The 15,347-nt window shown below is 39.5% G+C and overlaps 1 protein-coding gene across 2 annotated transcripts in view; it reads right to left on the reverse strand.

Moving 5' to 3' along the window:
- The window catches only part of LOC119423714 (synaptosomal-associated protein 25-B), a 47,806-nt gene extending 34,020 nt beyond the window's left edge, over positions 1–13,786 (reverse strand). For both annotated transcript variants that reach the window (XM_037691123.1, XM_037691131.1), the window contains exon 1: positions 13,669–13,786. The gene's annotated coding sequence lies outside the window, so the exon portion shown is untranslated. The remainder of the gene's footprint in view (positions 1–13,668) is intronic.
- Between the last annotated feature and the right edge of the window lie 1,561 nt (positions 13,787–15,347).

The following is a 15,347-nucleotide window of genomic DNA, read 5'->3' on the forward strand; positions in this document are numbered from 1 at the left end:
ATATTTCCGCCGTACATGTGACACTGCCGTATAAGTCGCATCAGTCCAAATAGGTTTAATAAAGTAAAGTAAAACATAAATAATTCGCTTCTCCATATAAGTCTATTCTGCGTCACCGCTGACGCGGTGCGTTTGTTATAGGTCACCGCAGACCGCCCGGAAACGTGAGCAGGTGTTGTGCCTAAATTCGATTGGTTGTCAAATGGCGGCGTCGGGAGTGTGCACGGGAGGACTTTAACAAGAATTTATCAAGATTAACACTTAAAAATAATTATTTTTTTGCTCGAAATTATAGCAAAGGTGTGTCTAAGTCTAACTTTTCCTCAATAAATACACTTTAATGGTCAAATCAGCTGTACTTCAAAAGCCGATTCGTGGCTGCTGGAGCGCACAGAGGGAGGACTCGCTGTGCATTTCTTTGAAATTTAATAAGATAACCACCTTAAAACAATTATTTGTTTGCTCAAAAATTATAGCAAAGTGTGTCTCAGTTTAACTTTTCCTTAATAAATGCACTTTAACGGTTAAATCAGCTGCATTTCGCCTGTGCAGAGCAGCAAAATGACTTTTTTTTTTCACCATTGTAAAACCTTTAAATATAGTGTACTAGGAAAAATGTGACCCAAACTGGCAAAATGGGTCTGAATAAGCACAGGTTGCAGTGGAAAAACGGTCAAAATGTTATTTTTTGCTTTAGTTGAGATTTGCTTAAAATAGTGTATAAAGACACCATCTAGCAATCCTAGGTACTAAGATAGAATATAATCTTTTTTGTCTATCTTTAGATTGAAGTTTTCTAACAGGTATATCTTCAGAAATGATCTTTTTTATTCTAATCCTTTTAAGGCTGCACGGTGACACAGTTGGTCCTGTAGAATTGTTGGCTCTCAGCAAGCTGGTTGCCCTGGTTCAAATCCTGGTCTGGGGGTCTTTCTGGGTGGAGTTTGCATGTGCATGCGTGAGTTTTCTCCAGGTACTCCAGTTTTCCTCCCACAGATCAAAAACATGCATGTTAGGCTGAATGGTAACTAAATTGTCCCTAGGTGTGAGTGAGAGAGTGAATGGTTGTTTGTCTCGTTTGTCTCTGTGTCCCTGTGATGGACTGGAGACTTGTCCAGGGTGTCCCCCCCTCATCTCGCACAGTGATGGCTGGATATGTGCACCAGTGAACCCCGCGACCCAACAAGGAAGAAGTGGACAAAGATAATGGATGGATTCTAATCCTTTTAATTTCTTTGAAATTTCCCATTTTTGTCAAACGTCTGCTGTAACACCAGCATTGTGACGCTTGGGCCTTTTTAATAGGACTGGAATTTCTGAAATATCACGTTTATCAGTTTTCAGAGAAACTTTTGTAAATAAAACTAGCTTGTTTCCAGGTCAGGTGATAAATCATGAAATTTCAACAACATATCTTGCTGAAGCTTTTGATATGGACTTTGAAAATTCCTCACTGCGACTCATCTTGTAATTGTAGCCACGTGAACACATTTAAGCTGCAAAAATAATCTCGGACAACTGTCTAAAAATGTCATCTTCAGGAGAAGAAAGCAAAACATTCAAAGTACACTAAGACATACCATAAAAACACAGTTGTGGCTGCATTTACTAGCACAAATCTAGTGACAAGTTGCTTGAACCACTTTCACCACCTATACCACTAACACAGATGAAATACAGGACTGAAAGGATGAAAAGACTCCTGAAGAGACACCAGAATGTCACCCTGACATGATAAACTGCCTCCACCCTGCAGTGAAAAGACCAAGGTCAATCAGGAACTGTGTTTGTATGAGCTAAACAAAGTTTGTGAAGAAAATAGGACATCAGGACTGAGAGGCTGCACAGCCTCACAGTCATGGAAATCAGGTCAGACTGGCAATCATGTGGCTGCACGTTTCTCACACAGGCTTATAGTTGCAATAACCTAAATCTGACGAATTATATTGAAGCTGCAGCACATTTTCTTCACATTCAGAGGTTTATGTCTGAAGCTCCATTGTAAGTGAGGGGATAATAAAACTGTGGCTTGAAATTGGCATCCTTATATTCTTGCTCATTTTCTCTCTGTAATTTAGAGTAAATCTAAATGCACAGAACTGAATAACACCCTAAACCCTTGGCTCTAGATTTTTTTTTATTATATAGTTTACCTCTGCAAGAACTAGTGAAGAAGTATGACCTTATCTGAAAGGAATAAATACAATGAAAACCTGTAATTCTCTTTCTTGTACAATTCTTAAAGTGTCCAAAAACACTGAGGATGAGAGCGGCAAAGAATCCTTCAATGAATCTTTTATTCGAAGCAGGCATGGCTCACAGCGGATCGTTTCGATTTCCCACTTTAGTTCTTATACGAGCAGATAATAAATTAAACTGTGACTCAACATTAGAGATACTAATTTGTTGCTCCAAAACAGAAAAGCAATATGTTGCTAATTTATATTTCCTGTGTATTTTATTAACAAAATACAAATTAAAAAGATGAACTCCCATCATGTCACACTGTAAATAAGAAGATATGTGAAGGTTATTGATTTCTCAGACACTGAAAACAACGCTGGGCAGGACTGATTTCTTCCCACATCAAGGCAGAATCATGTTTTGTTGTTCATCGGGTAGAGCTGGGTCGACATTACTGCGTTATTACAACCTAGATGCTACTCTATCATTTTTGACAGTGGAAAGCATCTCCTGTAGACAATCTGTGTTTGGTTCATTTGTGGAGAAGGAATTGTAAAAAGGGTTTCCAATTCCACCACAAACTTTATTTTATTCTAATTTGAACATATGGTTTTATTCTAAAACTAACTAAACACAGAAACAGAAAACAAACTATCAATACTTACAAAACAAAGATAAGTCAGGTCATTTGGACCATTTTTTTTTTTTTTTATGTTTCGTCTTTCATCCAAAAGACTTCATCAGTCCGAGGAGCCACAACTAACTCAGTCCCATAAGTGGCTTACTCACATAGTGGGTCAACCAGTTTTAAGGTGATAAGATGGTTTCTGGAGTCCGCCCTCTCCCCTGTCAACTCCTCTGAGGCAACCACAGCCTAAAGTAGTTAAAAACAAAAAAGTTCATGCGCAATAATCCAGGTTAAAAAGCATTTTATCACCATAAAACTGGTTGGCCCACTATGTGAGTAAGCCACTTATGGGACGGAGTTAGTTGTGGCTCCTCAGACTGATTAAGTCCTTTAGATGAAGGACGACATGTGTCAACAAAAAAAGAAACCGTCCAGAGGACCTGACTTAACTTTGTTGAAAATTTTACCCGGATTATTGAGCATGAAGTTTTATATCAATAAACACACAGAGAAATGTTCATACAAACATAGACACAAAGGGTGTAGTTTTCACTGATGACTATTCAGTAGTTTCTACTCTGCCTGATTGGACTGACACAGAAGAATAAAATGTGTCCACAAAGACTCAAAGTGATGAGGTACATTATTATTGCCCACTTTTCATGGCAACGGGCAACATTAATTTTATTTAGCGCAGTTTTATCAAAAATCCAAACCTCTGGTGTAAACACATTCTGACCTAAATGCTGTAAATATAACTCCAAATATGCATTGACCAGAAAGCATGAGGACAGCCTGAGGCCTAAACTTTTCACATAGTTTACCAGGGCCCCCTCCTTTCTGCCTGACTGCTAATACACCAAGCAGCTGGCTACATACTGCAAACACACACACACACACACACACACACACACACACACACACACAGACTAGTTTTCTTTATTCATACAAAAGCCAGATTTACTGCAACGGTCAAATGGTCATAAACTTGCAATCCAGAAAAGGCTCTGGGAGTTTAGATGTGATCCTCTATAACAGCACAGATCTATAAAAAAAAAGGGAAACTTTTTAAAGCATTGTTTAAATGCATGATCTAGTTTTTTTTTTCTCTTCACTTTTGACAAAAGAAGGTTAATAATTATTATAATCTAATCAAGAAACTATAATCTTAAATTAACTCTCATAGTGTGAGAGTTTCCCTCTTCAGAACCACGGACAGCGCGAGAGTGACTGAACGCTCGAACCAGTGCCAACTTCCCAGCTCTTAAACAAACATTAATCAAACAAACATAAAACTTATCATACTATGTTCATTTTAACATTAAAACCAAAATGTTTACACTGAAAATAAAACAGCACTCAGCAATACATGACATGTCAGCTTTCATTCTTTATGACTCTACCTCTTTGGTACAGCTCAGCTGTAACTTTCTGCAGCAGGATTAAACTATCAGGAAATCTGTTTCAAACAACTTAAGATGCTGCAAAATACATTTGACATCAAAATATATTAGAAAAGGGCATAAAAAGTATTAGTTAGTTGAAAGAGCAGTATTTTGCATTAAATCTGAAAAGAATCAATGTTATATAATCAATTTTAAAAACGTATATATTTTCTGGTGTCATTGTGTCTTTGCATGTTTACTTTTATCAAATCAACTTCTAGTTCTTGTACGTAAAGGAACTACCGGTAAGTCTAAAGATAACTAAGTTTTCTGTAAAACGTTTAGGTTTTATTGTAAATATTGATGCCAAATGTTCATGTAACAGCTCTATCTTAAAGCACCACGATTTCCATCCAGGTTAAACGCAGAGGCTGAGTGCGAATGGAACGAGCTGATTTCCTGCCGACAGCAACGCCTGCTGTGACAATATGGCCTCGCCGAATTAAAACATTCCCTACGGAGAGGCAGGAGGGACACACAGAGAGAAATCTGCTGTGGAAAATCACTGAGGAAATCTGGAGGAAAGGCCAATCCATTAGAAAAATACTATCAAGAATTGTTTTCCCCAAACACTTAAACATGTGTTATTTAGGAGAACAGAAAAAAAAACTTTTTAGTTTTCATTTGTTAAAAATGCACCTACTTCTGAGTGATGAAGAAAAGAGGTGTAAGTGCCACCACTTGTGCTAAAATGCCTTTTATAATGGCAGGTTTGGATTTGAACAACTTTACAAGAATCAGAACAAAGAAAGGCTGCAGGTTTCTGTCGTTTATCCATGTCTGACTCGTCTAAATGGGGATTATAAGGCAGAAAGAGTTTCTGAAATGTCTTTGTTACATAACTGAAAGAAGGAGAGACGGGCAAAAGGCTACAGCAGTCGTCAGATTAAAGAAAAATATAAAGAGACAAATATAAAGCAGTTATGTTAGCTGTAACAAAGGAAGAATAAACATATTAAGCTTTACTCATCATATGTTTACTAGGTCTTTGATTTTAAACAATTTTGATGTTTTTAAAGAGACTGTGCTGTCAAACGTTTTACAAATAAAGCAACAACTTGTAGCAGAAACTTACAGACAGTTTCTTCCGTTCCCTGATATGTCAACTTTAAGCGAACCTGTCAGTGCAATCTTAATGTAGCAGACAGACAGAACGGCATGCAGTCAGGCCAACATAACAGAGTGGGACATACAGGAGATTCAAAGCAATCATTTGCGGCCTGCAGGGATAATCACTGTAAAGCCCCACTGTCCCATTCAGTCAGGATAAAACCCACTGGATTAATCTGTAGGCATGCAGAATACACACACACTTCAACACTTACATAACTCATACAGCTCTCTCTCGCTCAGTCTCTTTTCTTTACATCATACATGCTTTTCCTTTTCATTCATTTCACCTCAGCTTTTCATGTCGCTCACTCACTTCAGCTCAGAGACAGAAATACAACACTATGATAAATACACCTGTCAGCATGCTCCTAAAGATGGATGCCATGCTGCTTTTTACATGTCAATCTATTATACAAAGTTTTCAATCAACCTTTATTTATATAGATTACTCACATTGAGCTTCTGAGACTCATTTACAAGTGAGACCTGTTTTACATACACAGACAGAAGTAAGGAAAAGAGAAAACACGAGGGGGAGATTAAAAAAAAAATCGTATCTTGCACTATGTCCTGGCCGGGGCACAGTGTGAGAGTTGGGGGAAAAAAGACCTTGCACATAAACAGCAGACATAATGATGTCATAATTAATTTATGAATGAGGAGGCTGATGAGGGCAGTGAGTTGCCCGTGGACTGGTAGAAAGTTTCATAGTCCTGATAAGATGGCACAGTGTCTATCAGCTGGCTCAACTCTGACACAGATCCACGTATGTCCTTGAAGGGGGGGATGACGGCTCAGTGGTTAGCACTGTTGCCTCATAGCAAGAAGGTCCTGGGTTCAATCCCTGGTTGGACATGGAGTCTTTCTGTGTGGAGTTTGCATATTCTTCTCGTGCTTGCGTGAGTTTTCTCCGGGTACTCCAGTTTCCTCCCACAGAACAAAAACGTGCATGTTAGGCTGCCTTCAGGCCCAGGCCTCCCTTGCAAAAGAGATCTGTGATCTCAATGGGATTTGCCTGGTTCAATAAAGGTTAATAAATAAATAAAATCTTCTTGTTCACATAAACAACCAGGAGAAGTTTGAGATAGCTGGCCAAATCAAGACTGAGTGGAGAAACCAAATTCAGATAACGCAATTACTTTGGGTCAGGTAGACTACTTGATTTCCATGTCTGCCTTCAAAGTTCTGCGGCTACATCTCAATGGCGACTCCAAACAGCCAAATTTTGTGGTCAACACCGCCGGGCCGAGCTTGTAGCCTTCTCCAAGGTCGAATCCTTCCCGCTAGTGAGTCCCAGGAACCGCAAGTGGCCTACGATTCTCAGAAATCACATCCAGCTTACTGCTCAGTTCATACAGTGTCTGAGTCTGAGAGCTTACCACTTGGTACATTCCTTCATACAAGCCAGGCAGCTTTACCAAGGCCAGAACAGCTGCTGAGATTTTCTGCATTTGTTGATAAGCCAGGTAACTGCTGACTCCAAGATGCAGAAATCCTGTTATCATGAATCCAACTATGTACGTGTCTTCATCATCCTCAACAGACAATACAGACAGACACACCATCTTCCACTGTCCCCAAGAATCCATAGAATATCCAGCTGCGAGTGTCCCTTGAGGGCATGAGGGCTCTGCTTCGTCCTGTCTTCTCATCGAGAAAATTTTATCAACTGCGTTGAGAGACCAGCTGACCAGATCCATAATTTACAATTCCCTGGATATGTAGTGAGAGGCTCCGATAGGAATCACAGGACAAAGAGCAAAGCAGGAGGGAGGGCAGGAGCAGGAAGGAAAGCAGCTGTCCTCGTCGAGAGCAAGCAGAGAAGTGTGCATGCTGCTTTATACATTTTAACCTGTTATGCAAAGTTCTTATGTGTACGCAAAGGTAGAGCAGTAAACAAGGAACTAGACAAATCACCTTTCCCATTTACCTTTTTACAGCTACAAATGCACATGCTTATTGTCAGTATTTTACAATGCATTGCTGTCTAGATAGATCCATGCCTTTTGATGTTTAAAAGCAGCAAAGGGTAAGCTGAAAGTATTATATAGCTAACTAAAAAGAAGCGCTAAAAACTAAAGTAGTATAAAGCTACAAAAGGCTAAAAGTGACAAAGAGCTAGTTGAAAGTGTCAAATGGCTAATTGAAGTAGCAAAAGATGAGCCAAAACCTAAAGTAGCAAAGTGCTATCTAAAGGATAAAAGTAAAAAGCTAGTGTATGCTAAAGTATCAAAAATGTAGCTTAAAAAATAAATAGGAAAATAAGACAAAGTAGGAAAACTCTGCTGAAGCATATTTTAAAGGATGTATTTGTAAATAAATTTAAATACATGAAAACATATGACAGCTGCAAAAACCAAAAGTCACAGCACTTGAACTCTTGAATGTGTTGAATATTTTGACATATCAGTGTTTCCCCTACCAATATCCAAGGTGGGTGCCCCGCCCTGTCAACAGAACCGAACTCTAACCCTGCCTACCAAAATCTACCCTCAAATTATTTTACTTCCCAATGTGAAGTGGACATGGTAGCCACAGGATAAGTGGCTTCGACTTAGCATTATTAACACACGCCACTACCCACCTCCCGTCAACCATAGGCATTAGTAACATAGAGCTCTGCCACCACGAAGACCCACACACCACCCCCCCATCCGACATGTGCCCTGCCAAGGCCAGTAACTTATAGGGGAAACACTGGTTAAATTAACAAAAGGTATGCAAAAATTGATAGATCACAAAATACTGTGTCTGGAAAAAAAATTAGGAAAGTATGAAAAACTGAATTGTATACACAACATGTGTGCGCACACTAACAACAAACACTTTGTTGGTTAAAAAAAGAGGTTTGTGATCCGTTCCTAGAACTGAAATTAAAAAGGTTTGCAATGCTGCAGATTCTGTGACCTTGCCATCAAGGTAAAAGAGGAACATATCTGTGGGGAGCAGCTGGACATCAGGTTACTTCAGCTCCACCACTTCAGCCTGATCAATAACGGGATCAAATCGTGACTTTAGCTTAGGACCAGCAAGCTGCATTCAGATCAAAGTGCAGAGGTGTGTTTATGTATGGGGGGGGGGGGCTGTTCATGGTCGGGAAGTACTTTGAGTACAGTCGTCACTTCAGGAACAAAGAGATATTTCTCTCTCACTATCACTGGCTGCATATGAATTGTAGAGAAAATTACTTTCATTGTTTTGAACCACAAAACATCTCGAGTTCTTGAAAATAATTGTCAAACATGTTCCCTTCACAGTTAACTTTGCTCTTTACTACAAATTCACTCATACAGTATGTAGATTAGTTGACATTAGTTATGTTGGTGTTTGATTTTGGAGTTTGGTGGTACCTCAACACTTAACACAAAAAAACTTCATGGCATCTAAAATGACTAAAAAACGTTATATGCGATCCCTCCTATCTCGCTGATCTGCTGCAGCCATATGTCCCACAGCGCTCTCTGAGGTTTTTGGTTGTAGGGTTAGTCCCTGGATCATAGAGCGAGGGGTGCAGCCTGAATCCGACGGTTAACTGCTGGCTGGTTCAGCGCCTCTCCCTTTTTTTGTTTGTTTTAACTAGAGCTTGCATTTGTGTTCAGGTGATTGACAATTAAAGTTTTGTCTAAATTACACAATCATCTGAGCTTCATATGTTGTGCATCTTGCCATTTACTCCTGGACTTATCAGGACCATAACAGGATCTATGCATTTATCTTGTGTCCTTTGCTTGTTTTGTTTTTGCTGCACAGCACTTTGGCTGACCTTGTTGCTGTTTTAAGTGCTTTATAAATAAAGCGGTATGGTGTGGTATCCAATTACTCAAAAAATGAAAATTGAAACAAATGTATGTTGATTAAGAGTTGTGTGATGTAATGTTCTAACACAGTTTGTCTCGTCAGGACAAGGACAGCACCAAAAAAGACACCAACACTGAACAATCTGAGCTCGCTGCTCATTTTGATGCTCAAACAAGTGAGCGACAACGACATGTGAGCACAGCCCTAAAATGACAGGAAAATATGTGTTATGTGTGTTTTAGCAAATGTGGCAGCGCCGCAGAGGATGGTGGTGATTTCTCACCTTTTTCTGATGATGCAGAACAGCAGGAGGAACCACAAAGCTGATTTTATACAACCCGAGTCTTAGCAGAAGTCCAGATACAAAGAAAAGGTTTGCTCTGCCCTCTAAGGTAACACCGTTTGCCTTTTTACCAAATAATGATTAGTAAATGTAAAATTTATTTCTACAGCACATTTAAAAGAAGCTGACAAAAGTTTTTAAGATTAACTAATTAAGGAAATAAACCGGGTAAAATCCATACAACCTCATGACCCAAACTTTTAGATTTTTCTGTTGATTTCTGAGCCACTTTTTTTCATTGAAACATCCGTAAATCTACCTTTTGTACATTTATGTTGTTTTAGTTCATGCATGCTTATGTAAAATAATTAGACAGGAGTTGTGTGCTCATCTGTTCACACAGACTCATGTTCTTTCTGCTGTTCGATGTGATGTTTTTGTGCTATTAGTGCTTAGTGTCTTATTACTGTTTTTCTTTTACATTTTATTGTTGGATGTAACTGGGACCCTGTGTACATAATTTCGTTCCACCACATGTACCACACGGGGTGCGAATAACAAAGAACCTTGAATCCTTTAAGTTTGTTTTTGTTATTTTTTTACAGTGCATATTTAGAAGACTGCATTAAACATACTATTTTCATTAGGGATGCACGATATTATCAGCATGGTATCAGTATCAGCCGATATTAGCGTTAAAGTTCAATATCGGACATTGACCATTACATTAAAATAACTCGCCGATATAAAAGGTGTTGGTTATGCCTGTGGCGGCAGCACAACGTGATGACGTTGCAGCAGTAGCACAATGTGATGACATCACGTGCGCCTACCCGAGCTCACGGTGGAGACGAAAATTCAAAATGTCGGTGGTGTGGAAGTTTTATTTTTCATTGGTGAGGATGTCGGATTCCGAAGATTTATGGACTACGTTGAGCCTCGCTACATCGTCCCCAGTCAGAGATATTTTTCTGATGTACCTTTACCCGAGTTACAAGTCGTCATTTCTGACGTCATTGAGAAGCTAATAACTGATAACACGACTTGTTGGGTGAGTTTTACCACAGACATTTGGACGTCGTGTTAGCCTCGTTAGCATGATTAGTCTTACGGCACAATGGAGAGACAAAAACTTTGAACTTAAAAAGTCTGTCCTTCATGTACAGGAGTGCAGAGGATCCCACACTGCAGCTAGGAACCTGGAACAAGCCTCCACAAGTGAGACATCATCACAGGTGACTAATGTTAATAAATATTTAACACTTTTCATTTAATATAAGTCAAAGTGCTATGCGTATCATATGACTGTTACTGAATATATGTCGCCAGCTCTTACAGCTGTCACACAATTTTTGTTGCAAATAAGCCTAAATAAGAAGGTTATGTTCTGACAAAGGAACGTATATAAAATATCGGTATTGTCATTGGTTATCAGCAAATAAGTTTTAATATATCGGCATATTGGATATCGGCCAAAAATCCAATATCGTGCATCCTTAATTTTTGCTCTTAAATTCTGCTGTTTTTATTCGTTTGTTTTTTATTAAATTACGACATGGTGGAAAAACAGCTTTGTCAAAATAAATTTTAATAGTCTCACAGGTCTTTGTATTTATTTACAGAGCAGTGCATGTACAAGTGAACTATTCTACAGATTTGAAGCCGCAGCTGAAAAACTGGTTCATTTCAGATCAGGTTGCTGCTCCTGCTGGACCTTCTTTTCCTGGATTAACTGTTTACTCCTGGTTACTGGGCCACCTAACAAAAACAGTACGCATGTGCTGACCTGCCTAAGAGTCATTTTCTCCTTGACCTCCTCACCGACTCGAACAAGATGCAAAGGCAGGATGGGAATGAGGGGCAGACACAAATTTAAAGTTGACCAGGGTTCACAGGAACAAATCAGCTCCATCTTGCAACCAACAGTACTTTAGTTATCATTTTCCTCCCATAACACACGGGTAGAAGGAGGCTCAGAGAAAACAGAGCCAATTAAAGACACACATGGCTTAAAGGAATGCATATTGTAAACTAGAGAAATTGCATTTCCTGCAAAAATACAGTGTGATTATTGCAGAAGAACTTGCTGAAAAACTGCTGAAATTTGCTAAAATAAACATGCTGAAATGTAGCTGAAAATGTAGAACAAGCGTAAATCAGCAGGAGAAAGAACACAAAAAATGAAACGAGTGCAAAATATGTGGAAGTAGCTGAAAAGGCTAATAATAGCATAAAAACAGCTAACAGTATCTGAAATAACTGCAACTAGCAGAAATAAGCTGAAAGGCATATAACAAGTTGAAATTAGTAGAAATAATTTAATTGGGCTGAAAGTAGCAGAAATTACCATGAAAAACTTGAATTTATCTGAAAACAGATGAAATTAGCTAAAATGTGCTAAAAAGGTAGCTGAAAATGTAGAACAAGCTTAAATTAGCGTACAAAGCAGAAATAACACGTTTGCCCGTTTATACTGAAAGAAGCAGAAATGAGCACAAAAACGTGGAAGCTCTGAAAAAAGCTGAAATTAGCATAAAACCAGCTGAAAAGTAGCTAAAAAGCAGAAAGAAGCTTAAATAACAATAAGGAAGTGGAGAGAGCACATTTTTGCTGAATTAAGCTGAAAAAAGTTTAAATGAGTGCAACAAAAGTGGAATTAGCTGAAAATGCTAAAATTAGCTTTTTTTTCTTCTTTCGGCAGCTCCCTTTTAAGGGGTCGCCACAGCGAACTCAGTCGCACGAAGACTTGGCAGTTATTTTTTACGCCGGATGTCCTTCCTGACGCAACCACAGACCACCGAGCTACCACAGCCCTCTGTGTGGAGCAGAGCTGCTATCTAGGGCGCCCGGAGGAGCAGATGGTGGGGGTTAAGGGCCTTGCTCAAGGGCCCAGAGTGGGACGAATGAGGGTGGAGGGCAGGTGTGGGTGCTTCACCTACCCCACCCACGTTTTTGATGTTGTCTGTACCGGGGCTTGAACCGACGATCTTCCAATCACAGGCCCAACTTCTCTAACCTCTCTGCGCCACCACTCCCAAAAGCTAAAATTAGCATAAGACAGCTAAATAGTAGCTGAAATAACATGAAAAGCTGAAACTTGCTGAAATAAGCTGAAAGGAGCATGAGAAGTTAGCAGAAAGAAGTGAGAAAAAGCACAAAAATGTTGTAGTTAGCATAAAGATCCTGAAAAGAGCACAGCTGAAAAAACAGCTGAAGTTAGCTGAAAGTAGCTGGAAAACGTACTGGATCACAATAGTGTGAATGCTTCATAAACGTTCACACTGTTACATAATGCACAACCTCATGTCATATTATGAGAGCTTGTGAGATGAATTAGCGTTCAGATGAGGATTGAGGATGATGCTCAGCTACAACCACACAAAGTTTAAGATCCAACAATTTTCAGTCAGGTCATCTGGACGGTTTCTTCTTCTTTTGTTGAGAATTTGAGCTCGATATCTGTAAAAGTGATTGAGCTGGAGCCACATTTGTGTTGTCTTCTGTTGATTAGCTGTAGCACCCATCTTGAATTGGATTAAGTCCCAAAGTAAATCGGTTGCAGATTCACTGGTTACTCCCTGAGAGTTTCATTCAACTCCGTCCTATGGTTCAAGAGATATTTTACTAACAGACACGAGTGACACCATCAGTTTATGTAAAAGTTTAAAGCTAAGATCTGGTGCAACGACACAGTTTGTGTTGAGTCACTTAAGATTCAACCGGAGTCACTTTTGATGCGTTTTAAACGGAGTTGGCTGTGGCGGCCATCTTGAATCGGGTCACACTAAAAGTTCATCAGCTGTAGAGACAAGTAGAACAGATCTTCATCTTCCTCCGGTGGCGGGTTTAACTCACTGACTTGAGGGTGTTTCTGAGGAAAGTGTGTGTCAGAGCGAAGAGGCGGCCGGTGTGTGAGCTGAAACGAAAAACGAGCTGAGCGCTCGGGAGCTGTCCGTGGTGCCTTCACCACACCGAGCACAACAAACTACACAAGTTTAGCTTCAACAAAACACGATGAGAGCTAAATAAAAAGCTACAAGTAGTAAACAAACGTCAGAGCCACAGTCGCCTCAGTCTCCATTGATAAATGTAAAAACTAGTCAGAAAGGAAACAAAAAGAACATCTTGCTAACTTACAGGAATGAACTTTCTTTAGCGTTACTGTTAATTTAAAGTGTTTAACGAAGACAAACATGGACTTAGTTAACCAAACCTACCTGTTTAACTTTATTTTTCTTGTCTGCTTTTTAATTTTGCTCCGTGCGTGAGTCGGAGCAGCGTGAAAATGTCCGCTCCTGAGCTGCGGTTAACGGGACTATCCCCCTCCTTCTGCTCACACAGCGCGCGCGCTGAACGCCGGAGGAATTACACACGACCACTTCCTGTGTTGGCTTTACAAAATAAAAGCCCAGCAGGAAAACCAATTTAAATTTGACTTATTTTGATCTAACCCTAGTTTGTGGAATGCTCTTTCTCTAAATATTAGACAGGCTTCTTCAGTGTCTTCTTTTAAATCTTTAGTTAAAACTTACTTGTATAATACCATACCACTTTATTTATAAAGCACTTAAAACAGCTACAAGGCCAACCAAAGTGCTGTACAGACAGAACAACAGGTAACACACAAAGCAAAATACAAAACGAGGTAAATCAGAATATAGACAAAAAACGATGCAGATAATGACGACTAACCAGTGTGGAGCATACGGGATCAAAACACAGATCATCTGGTGTTGAAAGCTACTGAATAGTAGTGGGTTTTTAAACGGGACTTGAAAACCGAGAGGGAGGGGGCCTGTCTGATAAGCAGAGGTAACTCGTTCCAGAGTCTTGGTCCTAATTCAGAGAAGACCCTGTCACCTCTGCGCTTAAGACGAGATCCTGGAACTGTGAAGAGCAACTGGTCCACTGACCACAGGGAGCGTGGTGGGACATACGGTTGTAGCAGATCAGAGAGATGGGGGGGGGCGACACTGTTCAGTGATTTGTAGACATACATGAGTATAATAAGGCACTTAATATATCTGAATTTCTTCATATTTTTATTTTCATGTTTTCTTATATTATTATGTATTTTAATTGATATATTACGCTTTTTGTGTTTCTGGTGTCATTTATGATGTTTTAATTGATTAATATGAAGTACTTTGTAACATTTGTTTTAAAACGTGCTATAAAAATAAAGTATTATATTGTTATTATTAGGCAGCACGGTGGCGCAACTGGTAGAGCTGCTGCCTCTCAGCGAGCAAGTCCTTGGTTCAAACCCCGGTCCAGGGGCCTTTCTGGGTGGAGTTTGCATGTTCTCTCCGTGCATGCGTGGGTTTTCTCCAGGTACTCCAGTTTTCTCCCACAGACCAAAAACATGCATGTTAGGCTGATTGGTAACTCTAAATTGTCCCTAGGTGTGAATGAGAGAGTGAATGGTTGTTTGTCTCGTTTGTCTCTATGTGGCCCTGTGATGGACTTGCGACCCGTCCAAAGTGTACCCCACCCCTCGCACAGTGATTGCTGGACATGGGCACCAGCGACCCCCGTGACCCAAAATGGAATAAGCGGGTAAAAATAATGGATGGATTATTATCATTATAGAAGGTTTCAGTTACTCCTAGATGCACTTAACTACACTTACTTCAAATGTATGGATAGTCAGGTTCTGGCTTAATCTTTTACTTATCAGTCTGTACAGGTTTACAATTTGATACATGCAGATGAAATAAAAATTTGCAAATGAAAACGCAACCAAAAATATTTTTCATCAGAGACGCCACAAAGCTTCACAGAAATGCATGATAAAACATGTCTTTGTAAACTCTTTTCATAGTAAAATTCAACTATTTATTACTAAAATAAATGCATTCATTCTTCACCATGAGAAACAGTTAATTTGTAAATT

This window comes from Nematolebias whitei, chromosome 2 (genome assembly GCF_014905685.2).
Source record: "Nematolebias whitei isolate Nwh7 chromosome 2, NemWhi1, whole genome shotgun sequence".
NCBI lineage: Eukaryota > Metazoa > Chordata > Actinopteri > Cyprinodontiformes > Rivulidae > Nematolebias > Nematolebias whitei.